Source organism: Bos indicus, chromosome 13 (assembly GCF_029378745.1).
Source record: "Bos indicus isolate NIAB-ARS_2022 breed Sahiwal x Tharparkar chromosome 13, NIAB-ARS_B.indTharparkar_mat_pri_1.0, whole genome shotgun sequence".
NCBI classification, from domain to species: Eukaryota; Metazoa; Chordata; class Mammalia; order Artiodactyla; family Bovidae; genus Bos; species Bos indicus.
The window spans coordinates 71,597,761-71,625,400 of NC_091772.1; the positions used below are offsets into that span (position 1 = coordinate 71,597,761).

A 27,640-nucleotide genomic window follows, 5' to 3' on the forward strand; every position below is an offset into this window, starting at 1 on the left:
TTCATTTCCCTATTTTTGGAGAACAGACCAGGATAGGTAGAACTGGCCCCATTTATAACTAACTACAAGAAAATATAACCAACAGGTGGCCTAGAAAGATATTTTGTAAATTAAGAAAGAATTGCTAAAGCTGAAACTCCAGTACTTTGGCCACCTCATGCGAAGAGTTGACTCATTGGAAAAGACTCTGATGCTGGGAGGGATTGGGGGCAAGAGGAGAAGGGGACAACAGAGGATGAGATGGCTGGATGGCATCACTGACTCGATGGACATGAGTCTGAGTGAACTCTAGGAGATGGTGATGGACAGGGAGGCCTGGCGTGCTGCAATTCATGGGGTCGCAAAGAGTCGGACACGACTGAGCAACTGATCTGATCTGATCTGAAAGTATGCAGAGAAAACAGAACTTTTCTAAAATATGTGTTGCATGAAATGCCATCAAATTTCAGGCTACCTGCTTTGTGTTCTCCATATATTTAAGAAAACCTAGTTTCTATGAAAAAAAAAAAGTTTTTAAACTGAGATGAACAGATAAATGGGATGTAGCTAAAAGGCTAAAAAATTAAATACAGGTAATTAAATATAAAGACTGTTTTGAAATGTAAGAGTTGATTAGAGAACTTTAATGTATTTGAAAGCTATAAGTTGCAGAACCAAGGCCATGGAATCCTGAAGCAGTGATATGTAAAATAAAACTTTCCAGAAATGAAGAAAAAAGAAGGTGATGAAGATCCTTATGGTGTTTCTAGTTCTCTAGGAACATAAAACCTTGTTTTAGCCCTCATTAAAAGAAAATCTCCATATATTATAATATCTGTTCTCAGGAATACTGGGTATTTTAGTTATTTTATTTAATAAGGTGCTACTTGGAAGAGAAAAATAAATAAGAAGTTCCTAAGAAGAAGGTTATATATAGTTACATTTGGCTGGAGGGAGTAGAACAGGTGTCCTGGATAGAAGAAAGGGTTAGCAAGACAAGTATTCACACAGCAGACACTTGAGAGAAATCAGAAAAGATGTGCTGGGGGACAATGCGAAGCAAACAGGCCAACTCACCCTCCTCCAGGGGAGCATCGGTGAAGGGGGAAGGGTACTGTGGTGACTGCATACATCCTCCCTGGGTCCAGAAGATCCCCTGGAAGAGGGCATGGAGATCCCCTCCAGTATTCTTGCCTGGAGAATCCCATGGACAGAGGAGCCTGGCAGGCTACAGTCCATGGGGTTGCAAAGAGTCGGACACGACCGAAGCACCTTAGCTGCACTGTGGTGACTGCATGCATCCGGGAAGTGTACTGTGGTGACTGAATAAAGTCCTCCTCCTCACACACACACAAAAAAAGTCTGTATCTTAATGGCTAGAACATGTGAATATGTTACTTACATGGCGAAAGAGACTTTGTACCTATAATTAAGTTAAGGATCCTGAGGTGGGGAGATTCTCCTGGATTATCCGATGGACCCCATGTAATCACAAGGGTCCTAAGTAGTAACCGGGGGAAGAAGGAGAGTCAGAGGAGACGTGCTGACAGAAGCCGAGGTCTGGATAAGGTAGACCATGTGCCAAGGGATGCAGACGGCCTCTAGAAGCCATTGCCTGAAAGGGCAAGGAAATAGGTCTCCCCCTAAGCCTCTAGCTCAGACAGTAAAGCATCTGCCGGCAATGCAGGAGATCTGGGTTTGATCCCCGGGATGGGAAGACCCCTGGAGAAGGAAATGGGAACCCACTCCAGTATTCTTGCCTGGAGAATTCCATGGACAGAGGAGCCTGGCGGGCTATAGTCCATGGGGTTGCAAAGAGTTAGACACAACTGAGCGACCAACACACAGCACAACTAAGCCTCTAGAAGGAACACAGCCCCGCTGACACCTTGATTTTAGGCTTCTGACCTCCAGAGCTGTAAGATAATAAATCTATGCTATTTTAAGTCATTAAGTTTGTGGTGATTTGTTACGGCAGCCATAGGAAGCTAATACAGGTGCTTTACTAAAAAGACAAATACTGAGGTGCAGAATAAACTTCAGCCTCTGTACCTCATGCCTGACATACAGGGTCAATGATTTCCTAGCACCAATTAAAGTACTAACACGAACTATGATGATAAAGGCAGAATTTCCAAAGAGCCTTTGGATTCTTGGATAAGCCTGTTACTACAGGTACCAGTGCAGATGGAAAGCTCCCTTGATAAAATTATAAGAAAGAAAAACAGGAATATGAAAGACAAGAGAGATATACAGATAATGAGCATTCCTAAAACATAGATTTGTTGTTACTGTTGTTGTTAATCGCTAGGTCATGTCTGACTCTTTTACAATTGTATGGACTATAGCCCACCAGGCTTCTCTGTCCATAGCACCTCCCAGGCAAGAATACTGGAGTGGGTTTCCATTTCCTTCTCCAGGGGATCTTCCTGATCCATGGATCAAACCCACGTCTCCTGTACTACCAGGCAGATTCTTTACCACTGAGCTCTCAGGAAAGCCCAAAAGATTATAGATCAGACTTTTAAAAAAAGCTACACTGAAAGTCCTAACATCCTAAATTGTAGTTTTTCAAGCAACAAACAAGAAAAAATAGGATATTTCTATGGGTAAACATTTACATAATTAAAGGATACTTTCAGACTTCTCCTCTACAATACTAGGGTATAAAAGCTAATGATTAAATATTCACAAGGTTTAAAAGCACTCTTTGTTCATATATATGGAAGAATCAAAGAGATAGTTCCAAATGTAAAAGGATGCAGAAAGCACCTACAGAAACACCACCACCACCATCCACTCATTTCCTCTGACAATTAACCCTCCTCAGGAAACTACTAAAGTGAATACCCTAACCAAATAGGGATTTCTTTTTTTAAATGAAGAATGGGTAGTTATATTTCAAAGGCCAGGTAGTGAGCACCACTCACTTTTTTAGCTTGAACAAGCTAAAAAGAAAAAGAATTTTCTTTAACAATTATGTAAATCCAGTTATAAACAATATAAATGCTATTAGTAGTTCTTTTAAAAAAGACATAGAGACATATAATTTAAAATAATAATGATTAAATTAGAAACATAGATAAAAATCCTATTTGGCATCCCATATCCTAAACAACTGAGAATTAAGTTAGGAAGTTACATTTAAGTATGTTTCTAACACAGCTAAATGTATGCAACAGTGAAACTAAAAGCAGGATGCAACAGGAATACCAAATTAATAAACTAGGAATCCGCAATCTCTTTCTACAGAAAAAGGCCAGCTGGAAAATATTTCAGGCTTTGGAGACACACATAGTTATTGTCTGTATATTCTTTATTTTGTTTTGCAACAATTTAAAAATGAAAAAGCCATTCATGGACTGTGTGCTGTACAAAAATAGGCTGTAGGTTGGCAAGCCCTGCACTAGAGTTAAAAAGGAAGGGAGATGGGAAGAAAGAAAACTCTAAAAACAAGCAGAAGAAATAGAAAGCATCACACAGAGATGATGAAAGTCAGCAGAATAGAGCAGTTGTGACACTGAGTATCAATGGTCTCCATTTCCCTAGTAAAAGACATTGAGTCCAAAACGGAGCACAATGAAGTATTTTCCATGAGACACAATCTTAAGCAATGAGATTCAAAAAGGTTAAATGTGAAAGAACGGGCAGGTTTAATAGGCACCTATTTGTGGAAAAGATGCAGGTGTACCAATATCCATATCAAAGTAGAATTCAAAGACAAGGCATTAAATAATATAAAGGACCATAAAGAAGGTTAAACCCTGAAGAATTGATGCTTTCAAACTATGGTGCTGGAGAAGACTCTTGAGAGTCCCTTGAACAGCAAGGAGATCAAACTAGTCCATCCTAAAGGAAATCAAGCCTAAATCTTCATTGGAAGACTGATAGTGAAGCTGAAGCTCCAATACTTTGGCCACCTGATGCGAAGAGCTGACTCATTGGAAAAGACCCTGATGCTGGGAGAGCTTGAGGGCAGGAGGAGACGGGGATGACTGACGAGATGGTTGGATGGCATCACCGACTCGATGGACGTGAGTTTGAGCAAGCTCCGAGACATAGTGAAGGACAGGGAAGCCTGGAATGCTGCAGTTGATGGGGTCGCAAAGTCAAACAACTTAGCAACTGAACAACAACAAATACAAAGGAAGTAATTTTATATTGATACAAGATGTAATATACAAAGAAATCCTAACTATCATGACATTTTCTGCAACAAGTTAATACTACGTTGAAATATCATAAAGCAAACTGTTAGAAATCAAGAAATCAACAGAAACCTAAGAGTAAGGTAATTTAACGTACCTCGCTGAGTGCCCAATCTACAAGGCAAAATTTAAATAAGGATCGGAAAACACTAGTATAATTGTAAACGCTGATATAAGAGAGATAAATGAAAGTTTTTTTTTTCTTAGAAAGAATTCTTTTTACTGTGCTTTGAGTATTTTTAAATGGTTTTAAAATAATGATAATAATTCCCCAAAAGAACCTCAGCAGATAAATTTTAAGTGCTTTATAAGCTGTATTATCTGATCACAAAACCAAAGGTTAAATAACACTTAACCACTGATAAATGTTAAAAGAGCAGAGAAAAAGATGGAACACACCACTATTCATTTCACAATGAATTTCTATAAAATTTCTATAATAATCATGACACCAAAATGTGACCAAAACTGCAAAAATTATAAAACTATAAGCCAATATCAAGTGCCTAAATCTTTTAAAAAGAACTAAGAAACCAAGTCCTATTATGTATGAAAACAATAATGCAATACAACTACGTAAACTTCATTCCAGAAATACAAGGATATTGCAGCATTAATAAATCAATTGATACACTTAATCAAAAGTGAAATAAATTTTAAATTAAAAATCACACAAGTAAATCAATAGATGCCAAAAGATACTTGATGAGAATAAATATCTATTCTTGATTTAAATTATTAGTAAAAGAGTTGAGTTGGTATTATTTGAAAGTGATTATCTACCTGGGAAAGCCAAGGTAATCAACAGAAAAGCATTATAACAACATACAAATTCAACAAGATATTCAGCTTAGAAGTAAGTAAATAAACTCATAGCTTCATCATATAACATGATCAGCCAATAACAAAATATAAAGCTGGGGAGAAAAATATCCCATTTGCCATGGATACACCTATAAATATACATGTGAATGGGTATAGTCAATTACACATACACACACAATAATACACAAAGTGTGTTTGTAAATGTTTAACTACTGGCTCTCCTGCAAAAAGAAATCCTGGTTTCTAGCATTCACTGTAGATTTCTGTGGTTTAAAGATTTACACAATGATGAATTAAAGATGACCAACATGCTGCCATTGAACATAGAACTTGAAAGAGATGTATCATGGAATACCATTATACAGTAATTCTACCTTACAGATATACAATAAGCATAAATAACTCTAAGAACATAGATAATGTATAATAATAAAAAGTCATGAGTTCTGAATATTTTAATATAATTTATATCATTGTAATTTTATACTATTTAAGTTTTAAGAATGACTGTGTTTAGTTAAGTACCATCTTATCAAAGTACTGAAATCTTAATATTCAACTCTTGCAAGCAGATATGGACTGGCTTCAGCACATCATTGTTTAAAAAAAAAAAAAAATTCTCAACCAGAAAGATTCAGCACTTACAAAAATATCACTAAATTTCACTGACAGCCATAAGATAAAACTTCACCAAACACATCATGCTTATAGATGGGAAGACTTAATATGCTGAAGATATTGATTCTCTTTAGATTCATCTATACATTTAAGAAATCACAAACAATACCCCAATTTAATTTTCTTTGGGGGCAACGGTCAGGGGGAGGGAAGAGAAGCTGACAAAGCTATCTTAAATTTGGTCTGTAAAGATCAGCATACGGGGGGGCGGGGAGGGAGGAAGCATATATTATGGAATCTAGGGAAAAATGGTAACCTATTTGACCTAAGCTAAAATGAGGAACCTATTTGCAGGGAGACGCAGACAGAGAGACCAGACTTGTGGACACAGCAGTGGAAGGAGAGGGTGGGGCGAGTGGAGAAAGCAGAGAGACAGCTGGCGGGGAGCTGCCGCACAGCACAGGGGGCCCAGCTCTGCGCTCTGTGACGACCTGGAGGGGCGGGGCCGGGGAGCAGAGGGAGGCTCAAGAGGGAAGGGATATACGTATAATTATGGCTGATCTGCGTTGTTGTATGGCAGAAACCGATACAACATTGTAAAGCAATTTCCCTACACTTAAGAAAAACTAAACAAATAAACATGCAAGAATACCTAGGAAAATTCTGCAAAGACAACACTCAGGGAGGCACTCGATCCTAAAGCTATTACTAAGCTAGAAGGAGCTTCCCTTGTGGCTCTGCTGGTAAAGAATCCGCCTACAATGAGGGAGACCCCGGTTCAATTCCTGGGTCAGGAAGATCCACTGCAGAAGGGAAAGGCCACCCACTCCAGTATTCTGGCCTAGAGAATTCCATAGACTGTATAGTCCATAGGATCACAAAGAATCAGACACAACTGAGCAAATTTCACAGGCTAGAATGTTCAGAAAAATATGGTACCAAGGATCTGGTCCCATCACTTCATGGCAAATAGATGGGGGAAAAGTGGAAACAGTGACAGATTTTATTTTCTTGGGCTCCAAAATCACTGCAGACAGTGACTGCAGCCATGAAATTAAAAGACACTTGTTTCTTGGAAGAAAAGCTATGACAAACCCAAACAGTGCAATATAAATCAGAGACATCACTTTAGCAACAAAGGTCCATGTAATCAAAGCTATGCTTTTTCCAGTAATCATGTATGGATGTGAGAGTTGGACCATAAAGAAGACTGAGCACCAAAGAATTGATGTTTTCAAATTGAGGTGGAGAAGACTCTTGGGAGTCCCTTGGACTGCAAGGAGATCAAACCAGCCAATCCTAAAGAATATCAACCCTGAATATTCACTGGAAGGACTGGTGCTGAAGCTAATGCTCCAGTACTCTGGTCACATGATATGAAGAGCTGACTCACTGGAAAAGACCCCGATGCTGGGAAAGATTGAGGGCAAGAGGAGAAGGGGAGACAGAGGATAAGACGGTTGGATGGCATCACTGGCTCAACGGACATGAGTTTGAGCAAACTCAGGGAGATAGTGAAGGACAGGGAAGCCTGGTGTGCTGCAGTTCATAGGGTCACAGAGTCTGACTTGCCAATTGAACAACTAGCAGTGAAGAAACAGAAGCACTGACTTCAGTCCATGGGACAGGAAGATACCCAAACAAGCAATTCCAATCCCATGTGGCAAGTGCCAAGATGGTAGCCAAGAGGACTCTGGGTCACTGAAGAGCCTGCAAAAGACACAGAAAGGAAGTGACAACTGAATAGATTTGCTTTTTCACGTCCTTTGAATCTTTCATCAAACTGCTTTCCAAAAAGCCTGTACCCATTTGAGTATGTAAGACTATTTTCTAACATGAATGCCAATGCTGAGCATTATGTCATTTTTATTATATCTTGCCTAGTTTGACAGGTGGAAATGGTACTTTATCTTAATCAGCATGCCTGATGGCTAATAAGGCTGGTAATATTTCACACACTCACTGGGTGTTTCCAGTTCTACTTTTGTGGAAATCCATCTCTCCTCCAAGCTTGCTTGGACCCCCGTGCCATCTTATTACTCCAGTACATGGTGCCAAGGCCATATGTATGTTGAAGACTGCAAATCAGGAGAAGGCCTGGGTCTATTTTATCCCTGTATGTGCAGCAGAAAGCACTGCCCAGCTTATAGGAGATGCTCTGACAGCACGTGCCAAATGAACAACACAGCAGGCTCTTGAGCCCTTGTTTCTTCTTCACTGGGGTGTCAGCAGCAGCCATATCAGAACCACAAAAAAATGGTGCTGCTTTCCCAAAGACAGTCCTGCCAACATTATTAACAGCAACTGGGCACAAACAAGGAGAAAAACAGAAATAGAGCAAGGCCGTAGTTCACCCCATTGTACGTGATCATCTGGCAGGGGAGCGTTTGTAAAATTCAAAGAGAATTGTCTTCAGAAAATACATTTTGCTTAAGCGATTATTCCAGGGTACCTGCAAAACTGTCAGAGGAAATTAGATTCTCTGCAAATAGCAGTCACTTGAATTTCTACTTTATTTCTAGAGCTCCCCTCTTTAACTCCTATTTGTTGTGTCTTTACAGCACCTCCTTTCAGAATGGCAGTTACGACTCATCAGACCGTGGGAAGGCACCATACAGAGATGATAGAGCACTTCAGCAGATGAGGAGTTTATACAAGCTTGCTAGGGCATCCGTGCAAGAGCCCAGCCCTTCCTGCCCAGCTATTTAAGGGGACCCCAAGAACAGGAGCTGCTTAACCCACTCAGTATCTGTAGTGGGGGAAAGCAGTTTCCCTCCACCAAAATATATGTGTACATCCTAGTCCCTTAAAAGTGTACTTGTGACCTTATTTGGAAAGTAGGTCTTTACTGATGTTAATTTAAGGATCTTGAGATGAGATTGTCCTGAATGACCCGGGGCAGGGAGGACTAACTCCAAGGACAAGTATCTTTATAAGAAAGAGAAGAGGAGAAGACAGACACATGGAAGAGAAGGCCACGTGAAGACGGAGGCAGAGACTGGAGTGATGCAGCCACCAAGGACGCCAAGAGCCACTGGCAGCACCAGACAAGGAATAGACAGCCCTCTAAAGCCTTCAGGGAAGTGAAGCCCCAGTGACACCTTGATTTCAGACTCTGGCCTTCAGAACTGTGTGAGAATAAACTTTCATGGTTCTGAGTGCCCAAGTTCATGGTCATTTGTTACAGTGGCCCTGGGAATCTATATAGTAGCCAGTCTTGCTCACTGGTGCCTGAATACTTCTGCAGTACCTGTATTCCCCAATCCCTCCTGCTGCTTCTTTCCCCCTTAGACTATCTTCAGACCCCTCATAGCAGCCTCCTCGTGGACTCCCTGCCTTCAGCCTTGCCCCCTCCAAGCCAAGACCACTACCTCTGCAAGATGTCAGGAAGAGGACTTCCCTGGCAGTCCTGTAGTTGAGAATCTGGATGCCTGCCAAGGCAGGAGACTCAGGTTCAATCCCTGGTCCAGGAAGATTCCATATGCCATGGGGCCACTCGGCTGGTGCGCCACACCTACAGAACCCTTGCTCTAAGCCCGCGAGCCACAACTACTGAGCCTGCATGCCAGAACTACTGACGCTCAAGCATCTAGAGCCTGTGCTCTGCAACGAGAGAAGCCACTGCAGTGAAAAGCCCGCTCACCACAGTGAAGAGCAGCCCAACCCACCACAACTAGAGAAAGCCCACACGTAGCAACAAAGACCCAGTGCAGCCAAAATAAATTAGTTAATTTTTAAAAAGATGTCAGGAAGAGTTTCCATAATTTCTAACTGAAGACTGATACTCTCCTTCAATCAATGGATGGAAACCCAATTATGGATACTGGGATAACTCAGAGTTCTCAGTCTGATGTCTGAGGCTTCCCAGGACCTGGCCTCAGCTTGCCTCTTGCACCTTATATCTGCCAAGATCAACTCCCTAAACACTCTCTAGTCCAGCCAGGACTATCTTCTCCCTTGTCTGTCAGGTAAATACCTTTCAAGACTCTGCTCAAGTGTCATTTTCATTTTCAAGTACTTCATTTAGTCCTTCCTTCTACCTCTACTGCCAACCCAACAGAACTTCCAGACCTCATGGAAGCTTCCACACCTCATGTCCCCATTGTCTGCAGCCCACCCCTGAGATACAGCATCAACTGCACCTAATTTACATTCATGTGTGTGTGGACTCATCCACTTCCCTGTTAGCCTATGAGCTCCTTTAGGCCTGGGTCCATCCTTATCTGACTCATCTCTGGATCCCAGACAATAGCCTAGTACCTGCACACACACAGGGACCCAACAGAGAAGTGGGCGGGTAGGCGGAGACATGGCTATGTGGATGAGTGCACCAACCAGCAAAGTACCAAGTGAACCAATAGATGGATACCTTGTTGAAAGAGGAGTTAAATGCAAAAGGGGCCAGGACTCAAGAGGAATAGCTGGGAGTTACACAAATGAACTCTAGGTGGCGAATCAAAAGTTGACTGAAGATAAACATCATAACAAGACTGGCATTTCCTGGAGCATCCCAGTTTATAATACCTTTCGTATTCTTCAAGTCATTTACTCCTCTCAGTGACCTGGTGAGGTGAGGAATTACTATTATTATCTATATTCACAAGGAAGGAAGCCAGAGTCCAGACAGCTTGTGGACATCAACCAAGGTCTCCTAGTCAGTGAGGGACAAGTGAGGATCCCAGGACCTAGGTCTGTACAACTCTTTAGTCTATGTTCTTTCTGTGTGGGAGCCACCTGGCCTCTGCTTTAAGCCTCAGACTGTCCATCAGGCACTTGTAGACAAGTGAACAGAACTGTGAACATTTGACTGTGTCCATGTGGAACCCAGAGACTCACACTGTTCGCCTGAAAATGACTGACAGGATGGAACCTGACAAGTCATCATCCGCTTCTGGTGCTGCTGACAACTGGTTAGTGTGAATATTGTGTTGATTCCCGCTAGATGGAAGAAGATGTCACTTATCGCTAATGGAGTGTCACACGTGTGCTTGCCTAAAGGAAAATGCTCTTTTGGCTGCTGTTGTTGTGCTCAATTTTTCCCTCATTTTACAGCCACAGAGAAAAGAGAAGATTCAGCAGAAAGGATGACTCTACCTAGGGGAGGGGTGGAAAGGCATCCTTCCGATTTCTTCCCTTCTTTCTTGACCGGAACAACCAAAAGCCAGTCAAAATGGCAGTGGAAGTCAGAGAATGGGCCTGAGTTCTGAGAGCGGTCAAGCGCTCTGGGCTCCAGACCAGAGTTTCCGAATCCAACAGCCACCCCTAGAAGGTGTTCAGAATCCAACCAGGACCACCAGGCTCTTGGCTGAGTGACACTCATCTCTGCTCAACGAAAGATGCTCAAAAATACAAACAACAACAGATAATGCTGTTGAACACTTCACTCTGGACGATGGAACGTGCTGAGTAAACCCTTTACCTTCCCATAAGCCAGGCAACCACCCTGTGAGGCAGGGACGGATCCACCAACCACGATCTGAGAATTCTGAATTCTCCAAAACTTTGAAAGCCAAAAGATCTTTCCCTAAGTTTGGTGCAAACATATTTGGTGCTAAGACTTAGGTTAAACTGTTCTGATCTTGTTTACAGTTTTTCTCTCTCCTTCTTAATGGTCATATCTGTACTTCTGCTACAAAAAAATCAAAAAGCTTGATTTTGGGGCGTGATCCCAGACCCTTCTAGGAGTGTTCTTCATTTGACTGTATATGGACCATGACTGCGTGACTGTGTGTGCACACGCAGTCATATCTGAATCTTTGCAGCTCCACGGACTGTAGCCCAACAAGCTCCTCCATCCATGGAATCTTCCAGGGAAGAATATTAGGGTGTGTTGCCATTTCCTACTCAAGAGGATCTTCCCAACCCAGGGATAGAACCCACATCTCTCGCATCTCCTGCACCGGCAAGCAGATTCTTTACCACTAGCGCCACCTGGAAAGCCAATGCCTTCCTAAAAGGTAAATCTAACTTCAGAAACACATTTGGCCCCAAGGCTACAGATAAGTGGTTGAGAATTTGTTCAACCCAGTTTATATATAAGGAAACAGGCTCAAAGAGGATAAAGAACTTGCATGAGGTCACACAGCTCAAAAAACAGTCGGTGTAGGTCTGGAACCAACAGTCTTTGCCCAGAGCCGGTGTGGTTAGCTACTGGGCTCTCCAGCCTCTGACAGATGCCTTTCCCACCATCTCTGCCCAGCAGCTCAGCCTCTGCTTTCTCCTGGGCAGGAAGGCAGGATTTGCCATCTCAGCTGAGCTGCAAGATGATTCCCAAAAGCAACAGGATGGTGTTTAAAATGCTTTATCAAAGCAAACCCTAAGATAAAGACGTGTGTTTCAAATTTTGAGTCAAATGCAATGACACCATCAGTCATAATTAGGTAACTACCCGTCAAAGATCAGGATCTCTACTTGAGTGTTTATGCTGAGAAGCAAAGAAAGACATCTATCATTTTGCTCACGGCCACCCCACACCAAATTATCACATGATCCCCATACTGCAGAGGTCTGATCAGTCCCTGGAGCCAGACAGTTGTTCAGTTCAATCGCTCAGTCATGTCCGACTCTTTGCGACCCCAGGGACTGCAGCACGCCAGGCTTTGCTGTCCATCACCAGCTCTCAGAGGTTACTCAAACTCATGTCCATCAAGTCAGTGATGCCATCCAACCATCTCATCCTCTGTCGTCCCCTTCTCCTCCCACCTTCAATCTTTGCCAGCATCAGAGTCTTTTATAATGAGTCAGCTCTTCGCATCAGGTGGCCAAAGTATTGGAGCGTCAGCTACAGCATCAGTCATTCCAATGAATATTCAGGACTGATTTCCTTTAGGATGGACTGGTTGGATCTCCTTGCAGTCCAAGGGACTCTCAAGCGTGTTCTCCAACATCACAGTTCAAAAGCATCAATTCTTTGGAGCTCAGCTTTCTTTACGGTCCAACTAATCCTGGCTTAGGCACTCAGTGGCTGTGTGACCATGACCAAGTTACTTAAACTCTCTGTGCAACAGTTTCTTCAACTAGAACATGGAGTAAAAATTATACCTATATCTCAAGAGCTGCCATGAGGATTAAATGAGTCTGCATTTAAAGCACTCAGTATATAGCAAGTCCTCTAATAGCCTTTGATTCCTAAACAGATAATGACAGAGAGAAAGACACTTTGCTTCACACTTAACTTCTCTGAAATTGGAGTCCTTCTTGCCATTGATGTGTAATTTCAGTACAATATTTATGTTGTTGTTGTTCCCAGAAAGCTGCAATTTAACCAATGGGGCCTCTTTTCTCTTTACCACATCCTAGAATTGAGAGAATATGATAAATAATACTATTGGGAGAACTGAATGCATTTTTCTTTTGTTCTCAAGAGAAAGACTTGAGACAAGAGCAGGATATAGATTCAAGCTGTGCTCACTGCCTCTCTGCAGAGAGGTCACACTTTTCCCTTCACAGGCAGATGAATTCTAAAACCAAACACCAGGCTGAACAAGTCTCCCTTCCAGAGAAAGAGCTGAGCAAATTTTTATTTGCATTTCAAAACTCTTAACAAATGGCTGCAATCAACTACTCAGGAATTTTCCTAATTAGTTTTACTCTGTGCCTCTGTCACCTTTTGGAGGAAGCCGAAGATTTAACCTTCAAATTTACCAGCAGTACATGCCAGGAAGTATTTCAAAGAAGAGTCAACGTGTGTCTGGAAACTAATTGCAGCACCTAAAAGCATCGGAGGATTTTTCAGTCTTCGGAAAAGCATGTCCCCACCCCGTGGGAAAACTAGTCTCAAAACTCAAAGTTTCTCCAAACCGTGTATCTGAGAAAAACGTTGAAACATATTTATCCATAGAGGCAAAGAAATAAAATCGTAAGAATAAATAAATTGTAAATTCGATGCCTCTCCCCTGCTTAAAAATCCTCCAATGACTTCCTACTCTACTTGGAATACAATATAATTTCCTTACCACAGCTTTCTGGGCCCCAGGGGACCTGTCCCCTACCCAATTTTCTCAATATTTCTCAATATTTTTCATTCTACTCTCTCCTTTACAGACTGTATTTGAAATATATGTCTTTTTTTTTTTTCGTTTCTTTTTCTCAAACATCAAGCACAGACCTGCCTCAGCTTCTCTGCATTTGCTATTCTGCGAGGATGCCCCCCTCCGCAGCTAGAAGGCGTGCAGGGTATTTACTATACAAGGTCAACCACAGCAAAGAGGTGCCTTTTTCTAATGCACACAAAAGAGCCATATGAGCTGCCAGCCATCCTGCCTCCCTGTGATGACTCATTCATTCCTGAAACAAGTGTTAGCTGAGCACCTACTACAAGTTAGGCCCTGTCCCAGGCGCTGGCATTTTATAGCCTTGAACCAGATGGACAAGCTTTCTGCCATTCGAAAGCCCACATACTCATGGGCTGATACACACAATTCAGCAAAAAATGAACAGGCAAAACATCCAATAGTTACCAGATTCTGAAGACAATTTTACTTGGTTCTACTATAGTGACTGGATGGCTACTTTAGATTGGGTAGTCAAGGAAGGCTTCTGGAGGCGGTGATATTTATCAGTATTTTGAGATCTAAATGGCAACAAGGAGCCATCAACACAAAGAATTTGAGTTAGAGGAGGAAGGCAGGGCATTCCATGCCCAGGGAATCCAAGGTGTGAACTCTTGTATAAGACCTCAAGGAGTGAACAAGCTCTGGGTTCTAGAAATAGGAAGTCAGGGTATGGCTAAAGAGCAGTAACCAGTGAAGACTGATGAGGTGAGGTTGGACAGATGGGACCCGGTCACGTGGGACCTGGTACAGAGTCAGAATAAAGAGTTTGGATTTTATTCCCAGTGAGGAATGAAACCATCCAAGGTTTCAAGCAGGGAGTGTTGTGATCTGGTGTATAATGTGGAAAGACCATTCTCTAACTCAGAGCGCTCCAAAAGATCATCCTGCCATAATGGACAGGTCCTATATCTATGCTGTCAAACGCAAGAGCCCCTGGCTACATGAGGCTCTTGAGCATTTGAAAGGCAGACAATGTGATTGAGAAACTAAATTTTTTTATTTTATTCTATTCTAATGAAGGTAAATGTATATGCCAACACAGAGTTGGTCTACCTACTTTAACTGCTAGGTGGAGGATGCAGACAGTACAGGAGTTAGGGGTCCTACAACACTCTGTGACATGTATGAAAGTCGCTTGGTTGTGTCCGACTGTTTGCGACCCCATGGACTGTATAGTCCATGGAATTCCCCAGGCTGGAATACTGGAGGGAGTGGGTAGCCATTCCCTTCTCCAGGGGATCTTCCCAACCCAGGGATCAAACCCAGGTCTCCCACATTGCAGGAGGATTCTTTACCAGCTGAGCCACCAGGGAAGCCCTCTGCAGGGTTGTAAATCTGTGTGTAACCTATAGCTGGCTCTCTGTATCCAAGGTTCCTCCATGTACACAGTTCTGCATCAATGGATCCAACCATGACAGCAGATTCAACCATGACCGAGAAGTACTAGTCATGTATTCACCATTAGAAAAAAATCTGCATGTAAGCGGACTCTTGCATTCAACCCCATGTTGCTCAAGAGTCAAATGTAATTATAAGAGGACGAGAGGGGAAGCAGGAAGATTTATCAGGAAGCTCTTACAGTGGTCCAGACAGGAGGTGATGATTGACAGGTGGAGGTAGAGATGGAAGGAGGTGGCAAGCTGGGAATATCTTTCAGGGGTGGAGCCAGGAGGGTGAGAGGGAGAAAGAGAAAATGAGGGATGGAGATACTCCTAGATTTTTGGTTTAAGCAACTGAATGGATGGTGGCATTATTTTGATATGGGCAAAGCTGAGAGAGAAGCAACCTTAAGGGAGGAAACTAAAACTTAACAACAGCAAAAATCTTGATTCCTCTCCCCCAACTCTTCATGACGCTTGGGCCTCAAATGTCAGCTCCAGGGTCACTTCCTCAGAGGCTGCACATAACACCCGCCCCTTCATCACTCTCTCCCTTAGGGTCCTGACACTTTTCTTCTCTGCACTTACTATTTGCAATTATTTGATCATTTGACTAACGCACTGTCTCCCTGCTCTCTAAACTGTAACTCTCTTCACACAGGACCTCACCATTCCCCTCTTGCCTGGAATGATATGTGGCAAAGAGCAGGTACTTCAATATGTGTGGAATTCACTCAAGACACAGGCACAAATATCTTTATTTCACAAAAAAAAACACAAAAAGCCAGGGCTGAAGCCACAAAAGGTACATTTCCAGTGTGAATTTTTACCACATAAAATAGTAGAAAACGTGTAATCACATACCTGCCCCAGGTATAAATGGATCAATGCTGTTTGGGGTTATTTACCAGTATTCCTTTCAAACAGAAAACTGAGAGTAATCTCCAGGTAACGATCCACCTCCTCTGACAGGTGCAAAAGTTAGAAGCTTATCAGGTAGAACATGATTCTTAGTTCTTTGGTCTTGTTTCTCTTCAACAGTTATTGAGGAGAGGGCAGAGAGTGTGCAAAATGAAAACAGGTAAATCCAGGGCTGCCATTTTTAGAGGACAGAACATCCTTGAGTGTTACCTGCCCTGAGGAGCAGGATCCATCACCATCGCTCACCTATGTGCCCTCAACCGGCAGCAGACTGTATCCTGGCTGAACAGGTGTTACCTGGCAGGGTGCAGTGGTGGGAGCCGGGATGTGGGGAAAGCATTGCAATTAAGCAGACAGTGATTTGAACTGAGCTGTGCAATTCTGACAAAGTCAAGTAGCCTCTCTGGTCTTTACTCCCCAACCCCCTGCCCTGTGTATATATCAGGACATCTTACACTTGCTGTCAATCAAGATTTTTAGATATTTTGGGGACCTGCCTGGCAGTCCAGTGGTTAAAAATCCACCTTTCAATGCAAAGGGTGCAGGTTTGATCCCTAGTTGGGAAGCTAAAATCCTGGATGCCTCATGGCCAAAAAAACCAGAACATAAAACAGAAGCAATATTGCAAGAGATTCAATAAACCCTTTTTTTCAAAAAGAAAGATTTTTAGGTATTTTCTCACCAACTTCAGGTAAGCCACATCACCCAAAACCTTTGAGCCCCAGAGCAGATCTTGATCTTTTGCCACTGCAGCAGGCCAGCAGAATTGTACACTTTGTCATTATCGCTCACCTTTTCCTTTCCACACAGACTTCATTCTCTCTGTAAATGCACTGCACCTTGACACACACACTCACACACAATTCCACACCCGCAGACACATGCAGAGCTCTCGGCAGCTTCTTTCATTCTACACTGACTCACAGTCGTGAGAACACATTTCCTTTTCCTCTTCACAGGCTCCCGAAATGAGATCGTTTCTGCTAAAAGCAATCCTAAGCGCTGGGTGAACAACTCCAGAAAATTAGTACAAGTCCCACTAAGGCTGGAGACAGAGAGGAGAAAAATCTGTTCAATTACGACTGGATTCACATTACCCAGAAAATGGAACATGTCGCTCATTTTTCTCATTAATTCCAATTCTTAACAAAAATGAAAACAAATGCTATTCCCAGCACCACTCGAAATGGTCACTTTCTATTTGCCATCAGCAATCACTCCAACTCAAGAATGCACCATTTTCTTCACTTTCTGAAGCATGATTCCTCCTCAGAGCTGCTCCAGCACCTCGATTTCCAATGGAAATTATAGACAACATTAAAGAAACAGCTAGAATGTATTAAAGATTTAACCATGAGTCATTACAGACATTGAAAGAAGGTGTAATTCTGCCAGCCTTGAGTCTGATATATAGACATTTCAAACAAGGAAATAATTTGAGGAATATCTGATACAGAACAAAGAATAAGAGACAGAAAATATCAGATATGGACAACAATATTGTTTGCCATTGATTTGAAAGTAACTGAAATGAATAATTGTTCTATCTAATATCCACTGAATAAGATGCAGGCATTCAAAGCTATTTTTACAAAGAGTTTTTAATAACATGAGGAAAGTGCCTATTATAGGGTCAAATGAAAAAGAAAGGAAGATGCATGACAATACATACAGCATGGTTTTGATTATATAAAAATGCACAGGCAACCCAACAGGGAAATACAAGAAAATACTGAAAATGTTATCTTCGAGTAGTTAGAAAATATATGTCCTTGTTTTCTTAGTCCTTCTGATTTTCTGTATTTTCCAAACTTTGTGGTATTTTTTAACAAAACCCTTGCATTCAGAAAACATTTATTTTAAAATAGTTTATCTGAAATCTTTAAATTCTTTTCATTTTGTGAGAAGTGTCCTTGTGGCATTATGATGTTTGAGGAAAGAAGACAGAATTGACCCCAGGCCCATATGTACCCCCAGTTTCTAGGAGAATTGGCTAAGGATCCAGGGGAGCTACAGATAAGTGGGGAGTCTAGCAGCCTGGCTATTCCCCAAGGAACCCAAGAGAATCAACACAGAAGGCTACAGTACCCACAATTATACTCCAATTTGCAAAAAAAAAAAAAAAGGGGGGGGGGGGGGCGGGGAACTGACTTAGATGTGATCTGAAAGCACTTGGTCTTGCCTGTCCCACAATGCCTACATTCTCTCCTACCCTTTACACAAAATTCCTGCAAGGCTAACGTTATCATACCCATTTTACAGATGAGGAAATGAACACACAGAAAAGAGAAGCATCTTGCCAAGGTCCCAAGTCAGTCATCTACCAATGTCTGGATGCAAAGCCACGTGTGCTGATGCCAGTGATCAGACCCTTTGCATTACCCCACGTGACTTCTTTAATCTAGATTGAAATGATTAAAAGAACTGTGTTTGATAGTGGAGCCAGCACACCACCTGCATGGTACCTCCTGCGAAAGGGACCCAAACTCTATGGATTTCATGAAGACAAGTGACCATATTTATGCTTTACCCCCTCAGATTCCAAAAAGGACACAGGATTGGAATGAATTATAAATTAGGTGTGCATCTGTATTATCTTAAAACAATAGTTCTTAAACAAGGAAATACTAAATCAAAAGATACGAAGATGCTTAAAGGTTCTTCATACATATTTCCTACCTTTTCTTTAAAAATACTCTATGATTTTACATGTCCATGAACATGTTATACAAATAACCATTTAGTCACATCTTTGCCATCACTTGTTCAGTCACTAAGTCGTGTCTAACTCATTGTGACCCTGTGGACTGCAGCACGCCAGGCTTCCCTGTCTTTCACTCACTCCTGGAGTTTGTTCAAACTCATGTCCATCAAACTCACTGTCCTCCCTGGAAACTGCGACTATACAATACTCTGTCAAACTAACAAGAGAAAACAGAAAGAATGTCTGAGTCCATACCCCAGCATGATATGATCTGAACATGTCCATTCAAATTTTCAACCATAGTAATGCAAAGGCTAGACAACCAACCCAGTTTAGTCTTCTTTTGGAAAAGGGTAACTGGCTATGGCTAAATAATTAGGAAATCCCAAATAGACATAAAATTATAGGAGAAGGAGTTCCCTAGTAGTCCAGTGGCTAAGACTCCACACTCTCAATACAGGGGGCCAGGTTCTGATACCTGGCCAGGGAATTAGATCCCACATGCCACAACTTACCAGAGTTTGCAAGCTGCAACGAAAGCATGATGGTATGACATCAAAGATTCCATGTGCTGAAACTAAGACTCAGCCCAGTCAAATAAATAAATATTTTTAAAAACCATAGGAGAGTTCAAAGACTAATCCAGACCCTAGCTTCCAAATCCAAAATGTCGAACAGATCAACAGAAACCCTAAGTAATATTTACTAAAGGTCTATTCAGTGCCATGTTCTTGACTTATATTCTGAATTAGCCCTTAGAAACCAACTTTGCCGAGCTATTTTTACCTTCATTCTATAGACAGGAGGAAAAATGGTTCATGAAGGTCCACAAGGGCAATGAGCCACTCAATCCAAACCCAGACTCATCTACCCCAAATTTCTTGATTCTTTATCATTCTGCTTTTATTCTAGCATTTTATTTTCATATTATTGTATTAGGTTCCCAGATTTTAAAAGAAACACTTGTTTATTACAGTAAATTTTTAAAAGAGTTTGCAAGTTTTTATTGAAGAAGAAATTAAGAATTGCCCTTAATCTATCATTCAAAGATAAGAACTGCCTACTCTTTGGTTCATTTTCTTCCATTCATGTATGATTATATATAATTTAAATAAACTCATTAATAGAGTGCATATGAATGCTAGTTTCACTTTAAAGTTTTAAAGGAATGATTTAAACTTTTGTATTGTGCTGAAAATTCTTTTTCCCAGCATCTCTAAAACATTATTTTTTATACTTTACTATTTTTTGTGGTTTTTGGTTGTTTTTAAATCAATAAGCAATCTAGGATTGCCATTAGTGTGAGACTTTTCACATGGCATTCAATAGTACTTGAAACTGTTATTTTTTATGTCTAAAACTAATTCCATTACATAAAACCACATAATTATTTTAGCTACTTTGTATAACAGGGGGTTGGTAGGTGCCCAATATGCTGCTGGATATCAGTGGAGAAATAACTCCAGAAAGAATGAAGGGATGGAGCCAAAGCAAAAACAGCACCCAGTTGTGAATGGGACTGGTGATAGAAGCAAGGTTCAATGATGTAAAGAGCAATATTGCACAGGAACCTGGAACGTCAGGTCCATGCATAAAGGCAAATTGGAAGTCGTCAAACAGGAGATGACAAGAGTGAACATCAATATTCTAGGAATCAATGAACTAAGATGGACTGGAATGGGAGAATTTAACTCAGATGACCATTATATCTACTACCATGGGCAGGAATCCCTTAGAAGAAATGGAGTAGCCATCATGGTCAACAAAAGAGTCCGAAATGCAGTACTTGGATGCAATCTCAAAAATGACAGAATGATCTCTGTTCGTTTCCAAGGCAAACCACTCAATATCACGGTAATCCAAGTCTATGCCCCAACCAGTAATGCTGTAGAAGCTGAAGTTGAACAGTTCTATGAAGACCTACGAGACTTTCTAGAAGTAACACCCAAAAGAGATGTCCTTTGCTTTATAGGGGACTGGAATGCAAAAGTAGGAAGTCAAGAAACACCTGGAGTAACAGGCAAATTTGGCGTTGCAGTACAGAATGAAGCAGGGCAAAGGCTAATAGAGTTCTGCCAAGAGAATGCACTGGTCATAGCAAACATCCTCTTCCAACAACACAAGAGAAGACTCTACACATGGACATCACCAGATGGTCAACACTGAAGTCAGATTGATTATATTCTTTGCAGCCAAAGATGGAGAAGCTCTATACAGTCAGCAAAAACAAGACCGGGAGCTGACTGTGGCTCAGAATTCCTTAATGCCAAGTTCAGAATTAAATTGAAGAAAGTGGAGAAAAACCACTAGACCATTCAGGTATGACCTAAATCAAATCCCTTATGATTATACAGTGGAAGTGAGAAATAGATTTAAGGGACTATATCTGATAGACAGAGTGCCTGATGAACTACAGATGGAGGTTCATGACATCGTACAGGAGACAGGAATCAAGACTATCCCCAAGAAAAAGAAATGTAAAAAAGCAAAAAGGCTGTCTGAGGAGGCCTTAAAAATAGCTCTGAAAAGAAGGGAAGTGAAAAGCAAAGGAGAAAAGGAAAGATATAAGCATCTGAATGCAGAGTTCCAAAGAATAGCAAGGAGAGATAAGAAAGCCTTCCTCAGCGATCAGTGCAAAGAAATAGAGGAAAACAACAGAATGGGAAAGACTAGAGATCTCTTCAAGAAAATTAGAGATACCAAGGGAACATTTCATGTAAAAATGGGCTCAATAAAGGACAGAAATGGTATGGACCTAACAGAAACAGAAGATATTAAGAAGAGATGGCAAGAACACACAGAAGAACTGTACAAAAAAGATCTTCACGACCCAGATAATCACGATGGTGTGATCACTGACCTAGAGCCAGACATCCTGGAATGTGAAGTCAAGTGGGCCTTAGGAAGCATCACTACGAACAAAGTTAGTGGAAGTGATGGAATTCCAGTTGAGCTATTTCAAATCCTGAAAGATGATGCTGTGAAAGTGCTGCACTCAATATGCCAGCAAATTTGGAAAACTCAGCAGTGGCCACAGGACTGGGAAAGGTCAGATTTTTCCCAATCCCAAAGAAAGGCAACGCCAAAGAATGTTCAAACTACCACACAATTGCACTCATCTCACACGCTAGTAAAGTAATGCTCAAAATTCTCCAAGCCAGGCTTCAGCAATACATGAACCATGAACTTCCAGATGTTCAAGCTGGTTTTAGAAAAGGCAGAGGAACCAGATATCAAATTGCAAACATCCACTGGATCATCAAAAAAGCAAGAGAGTTCCAGAAAAACATCTACTTCTGTTTTATTGACTATGCCAAAGACTTTTACTGTGTGGATCACAATAAACTGTGGGAAATTCTGAAAGAGATGGGAATACCAGACCACCAGACCTGCCTCTTGAGAAACCTGTATGCAGGTCAGGAAGCAACAGTTAGAACTGGACATGGACCAACACACTGGTTCCAAATAGGAAAAGGAGTTCGTCAAGGCTGTATATTGTCACCCTGCTTATCTATATGCAGAGTACCTCATAAGAAACGCTGGGCTGGAGGAAGCACAAGCTGGAATCAAGATTGCCAGGAGAAATATCAATAACCTGAGATATGCAGATGACACCACCCTTATGGAAGAAAATGAAGAAGAACTAAAGAGCCTCTTGATGAAAGTCAAACTGGAGAGTGAAAAAGTTGGCTTAAAGCTCAACATTCAGAAAACTAAGATCATGGTATCCAGTCCCATCACTTCATGGCAAATAGATGGGGAAACAGTAGAAACAGTGGCTGGCTTTATTTTTCTGGGCTCCAAAATCACTGCAGATGGTGACTGCAGCCATGAAATTAAAAGACGGTTACTCCTTGGAAGGAAAGTTATGACCAACCTAGACAGCATATTAAAAGGCAGAGACGTTACTTTGCCAACAAAGGTCCATCTAGTCAAGGCTATGGTTTTTCCAGTAGTCATGTATGGATGTGAGAGTTGGACTGTGAAGAAAGCTGAGCACTGAAGAATTGATGCTTTTGAACTGTGGTGTTGGAGAAGACTCTTGAGAGTCCCTTGGACTGCAAGGAGATCCAACCAGTCCATCCTAAAGGAGATGAGTCCTGGGTGTTCATTGGAAGGACTGATGTTGAAGCTGAAACTCCAATACTTTGGCCACCTGATGCGAAGAGCTGACTCATTGGAAAAGACCCTGATGCTGGGAAAGATTGAAGGCAGGAAGAGAAGGGGACGACAGAGGATGAGATGGTTGGATGGCATCATCGACTCGATGCACATGGGTTTGGGTGGACTCTGGGAGTTGGTGATGGACAGGGAGGCCTGGTGTGCTGCGGTTCATGGGATCGCAAAGAGTCGGACATGATTGAGCGACTGAACTGAAGTTTGTTTTCTTCATTTTTCTCCATCCCAAGTAATATTCTGATAAAACCCTTTTATACCATCTATTATGTACATCTCCATTTCTGTAAAATAGTAAATTGCTGGGAATCGAATTACAAGTCCAAAGGATATATATATCTAAGATTCTCAAACCACATTTCAAACTGCCCTCTAGAAAGACTGTAGAAACTTATACTCTTTTGACAACTATATCATTTCATCCTCACTAATATCATTGTTTAAATTGTCAGTGTAAATAGACGGAAATGGTACTTTTATTCGGTAATAATTATATTTCAATAACTACAAGTAAAGCTGATTTTTTTCAGGTTTTTATTGACTGCGGCAATTTTTCTTTCATTAATTGTCTTTTTTTTTTTCTACCAAGACACCAAGTTTTTTGTTGATTAATAGTGTTCTTTATATATTTTAAGATAGCTGACCATACTGAATGGTATATGTTGTAAATATTTTCCCAGGGTTTGTCTTTTAACATTTCTGTCATTTTATTTTTACTTAAAAATATTTATGACTTTTATGTAACCAAGTCGATCATTCTTTCCCCTTAGAGTTCATTTCTTGGCTTTGACACTTGGAAAGCCCTTGTTCCTCCTGAGATCAAATAAATATTCCCCTATATTTTCTTAAACTCTTCCCTTTCCCACCGCACTGTGCTGGTTCTTGTTTCATATGGGTGAAAACTCAAACAAGAAAAGAAAAATCAGTGAAAATATCCTTAAGGTTAAAGAAAAAAAAAGAAAGTAAATCCATCTGAAAAGACACATTCGCTGGCAGATAAATTATAGATGATTCTGTCCCCTTTGTGATCTCAGGGATGACAACCACAGCGAACATCAAACACCTCAGAGAAGCTCCCTTATCCCTGATCTTCAATCTGGGCCTGGGGAGCCCCTAACGCTGTGATCCCCCAAGGGAGCATAAGACTTGATGCCAGTGGGAAGCAGGCAGTTTCTGTCCCCAAATCGCAAACCAACCAGGTATTCCCAGAATATCAGCTCTGTGCCCAGCCCTGCATCTCCACCAGCCAACTCTGGGAGCACACAGGTATGCTTAGAGGGGTCCTGCCGAGGTTCCAGGAGCTGGGGAACAGGCAGGTAAGTCTGGAGGGGTCTTCCTGAGAGAAAGCAATTAAAATTCACATCACAAAAGGAAGGAGGCTTTTTTTATTCTAAACTGCAAAACGTGGTGTGGTTAATCAGAGCAATTATAAATGGTAACATCATTATTCAAGCTTCTATTTCCACACGAAGTCATTTAAATGAATACATTTTCTGCCTTGGAGCAGTAGCTGCCAGTGAGCTTTTAAAAAGAAATGAAAAAAAAAAAAAAAAAACCAGGAGAAGCCGTTGATGCAAAGCCTTGGAGGATGGGGCCAAAAGAAATCAAGGTTGGGGATGAGGAATAGGGAGTTCTGGGCTCAGTCTCAGGTCTGACCCCAGCTCACTCTGTGACCTTGGACAAGACCTCTTCTCCCACCTGTGCTAGCTGGAGAATAGATTACCTTGTATTCCTGAGCCCTCCAGACTCTGACATTGTGGATCTGAATTCTACAGCTTATTTCAAGATGCCTGAACTATATGTTGCATCTGTAATTTTATAGGAGCCATGGGTGCAATGGATGCATTCTTGTATTCGAATTCTTCAGACACTGCCCTTGCTGCCTCTAAATGATAACAGGTTTATACCCTAATATCCCTGAATTGTGTGTCAGTTCAGTCGCTCAATCGTGTCTGACTCTTTGCAACCCCATGGACTGCAGCATGCCAGGCTTCCCTATCCATCACCAACTCCTGGAGCTTACTCAAAATCATGTCCATCGAGTTGGTGATGCCATCCAACCATCCCATCCTCTGTCGTCCCCTTCTCCGCCCACCTTCAATCTTTCCCAGCATCAGGGTCTTTTCCAGTGGCTTCGCATCAGGTAGCCAAAGTATTGGAGTTTCACCTTCAGCATCAGTCCTTCCAATGAATATTCAGGACTGATTTCCTTTAGGATAGACTGGTTGGATCTCTTTGCAAGTCCAAGGGACTCTCAAGAGTCTTCTCCAAGACCACAGTTCAAAAGCATCAATTCTTCAGTGCTCAGCTTTCTTTATAGACTAACTCTCACATCCATACATGACCACTGGAAAAACCATGGTGTGTGGTCACTGTGAATTATGGGGAAAGGCATAAGTGTTGGAATCAGATGGACCAGGGTTCAAACTTCAGTTCTGACTCAGATAATCTTAATGTTATCCTGGATTTAACTACATTTTACACAAGTTTCTTACTGACTATATGCCTCCCAACTCCCTTTCATTAGAGCATCTACTTTAGAAAACTTGTAATCTTTAAAATTCTCCCTCTGCCTCTTTGAAATGCAAGGAACTCTTCCAGCAGCTTACCATCTTACCAGTTCTACACCCCAGGAAACAAAATGTCTTTCTCAAGGACCTGGGAACCATCTCCTTAAGAGGTAAGCAGCAAAGAAGGTAAGTCCCTCTTTCCCAGTCTCTGTGGCAATGTACGAGCCTAACTTCAGTGGGCACCTTGCTCTGCGTCATAAAGTCATTAATACCTCCTGCTGTGAAAATATAAGAAAGTTCACTTTTCCTTTGGTAAGACCAATTAGCAAACATGGCCTAACAATTGCCCCTATTTTAGCTCATAAAAATTCTCCAGCCCTTCAGTATAGTTGAGTTCAGTCTCTCTCCCTGACTGCAGTCAGTTCAGTTCAGTTCAGTTGCTCAGTCATGTCCGACTCTTTGAGACCCCATGAATTGCAGCACGCCAGGCCTCCCTGTCCACCACCAACTCCCGGAGTTCACCCAAACTCATGTCCATCGAGTCGGTGATACCATCCAGCCATCTCATCCTCTGTCGTCCCCTTCTCCTCCTGCCTCCGCTGCAACAGTCTTGAATAATATCTTGATTGTTTAACTTTGTCCAGTGGGTTTATATTTAGTTGCAATTTATACTTAGTTTCAACTGTGTGATTGCACCTCCTTCAACTTCCCTGAGCATCAAAGTCTCTATTCCTGAAAGACAAACAACAGTGAAACTCCTTATTTTAAGATGTGAATGAGATCTTAAAGAAATGAATCAGGGCTTCCCTCGTAGTTCAGTCGGTAAAGAATCTGCCCGTAATGTGGGAGACCTGGGTTCAGTCCCTGGGTTGGGAAGATCCCCTGGAGGAGGGCATGGCAACCCATGCCAGTATTCTTGCCAGGAGAATCCCCATGGGCAGAGAAGCCTGGGACGGCTACAATCCAAGGGGTCGCAAAGAGTCGGACATGACTCAGCGACTAAGCACAAAGCACCTACCATAAAGCAGAGTGGTAAACTGTTTGCAAAATCAGCCTCCCTATAACCACACTCTTGAGCCATCCCCTCCCACAGTGACTGTGGGCTTGGCCGTGTGAATTTCTTTGGCCAGTAAGACATCAGCAAACATGCAGCAAACAGAGGCTTTCAGAGGTACCTGTGCCTGGTGCATGCCCTCTTTCTGCACTTAGAATCCTGAGAGCATCGCAGGCAATGACTCAGAGCGAGCCTGCTGGAAGGTAAGAACCCACAAGGAGGAGAACCAAGACACCTAGATGACAGCTTCTCAAACACCTGAGATGTGATGCGGGGCATTTCAGACACATGAGAGAGCTCCGTGGAGACCAAACAGCCAGTCCAGACTATTGCAACCACCTACATGACCCACAGAATCATGAGCCAAATAAAACAGCTCTTGTTTTAAGGCACTATGTTGTGGGCTCATTTGTTACACAGCAAAAACCAACCGATATTATCAGGCAGTACATTTGCATTTATTTGCTTCTTTTCCCCTTGATTATGGATGGCTTTTGGTGGCGGTGAAGAGAGCTGAGCACTGGCGGGGGAAAAAAAGTCACCAGCCCATACAGACAAGGCTGTGCTGTCTGTAGCTGGTATTTTTACCAGCTCCCTCTAGCTTCAGAGATCAGAATTAAACACACAGGAAGAAACTCCAACCAGGCAGATGTCACAAAGGACTCTCTGCAAGGAGATGTGGATTTCCTAGCAACCTTACCCAGTACCATCAATATGTGAGTGTCCTGCTTTTGGCTCAAGCACCCTGGTGAAGGGATGTTCCTCCCTTGAAGAACTGAAACATTTCCTTAAACTGACACAGAGAGTCTACCCCAGGAATGTCTACCTTTGGGCAATGAGCACCCAGATATCTGCATTTCCTCAGCATCACTATGGAGCAGGTATTGGGCTCAGTGATGAAAAGATGGCAGTAGCTGGGAAGCCACCCACCTGTCGTCATGGAGCTCAGAGTCTGGTGTGAGAGGTAGATCATAAAGGAGGAAACAAGCAGCATGATGAGAGCAGATGATAAAGATTATGAAAGAAACAGGTATAGCATTTGGCAAAGAGTGACTGAGTCCAAAGTCATAGTACCCACTTAGCCAGGAAGGTCACAGAAGACCTGAGGAGATGAGATGTGAAATAAGATCAAAGGGTATGAAAAAGCCAGTCTTTACAAAACAAAAATAAAGGCCAAAAAAAAAAAAAAGAGTTTCAGGCAAAAAGAACTGT

General features: G+C 41.9%; 1 protein-coding gene and 1 long non-coding RNA gene across 14 annotated transcripts in view; one reads left to right on the plus strand and one right to left on the minus strand.

Moving 5' to 3' along the window:
• The window catches only part of PTPRT (protein tyrosine phosphatase receptor type T), a 1,149,770-nt gene that overhangs the window by 906,914 nt on the left and 215,216 nt on the right, over window positions 1-27,640 (minus strand). The gene's annotated exons all lie outside the window — the stretch shown is intronic.
• On the plus strand, window positions 23,963-26,862 carry LOC139186587 (uncharacterized). 2 transcript variants are annotated; one of them, XR_011570219.1, is made up of 3 exons: window positions 23,963-24,180; window positions 25,454-25,544; window positions 26,584-26,862. It is a non-coding gene; the product is annotated as an uncharacterized lncRNA (long non-coding RNA). The 2 variants fall into 2 exon arrangements; XR_011570220.1 differs by having other exon boundaries at window positions 23,963-24,130.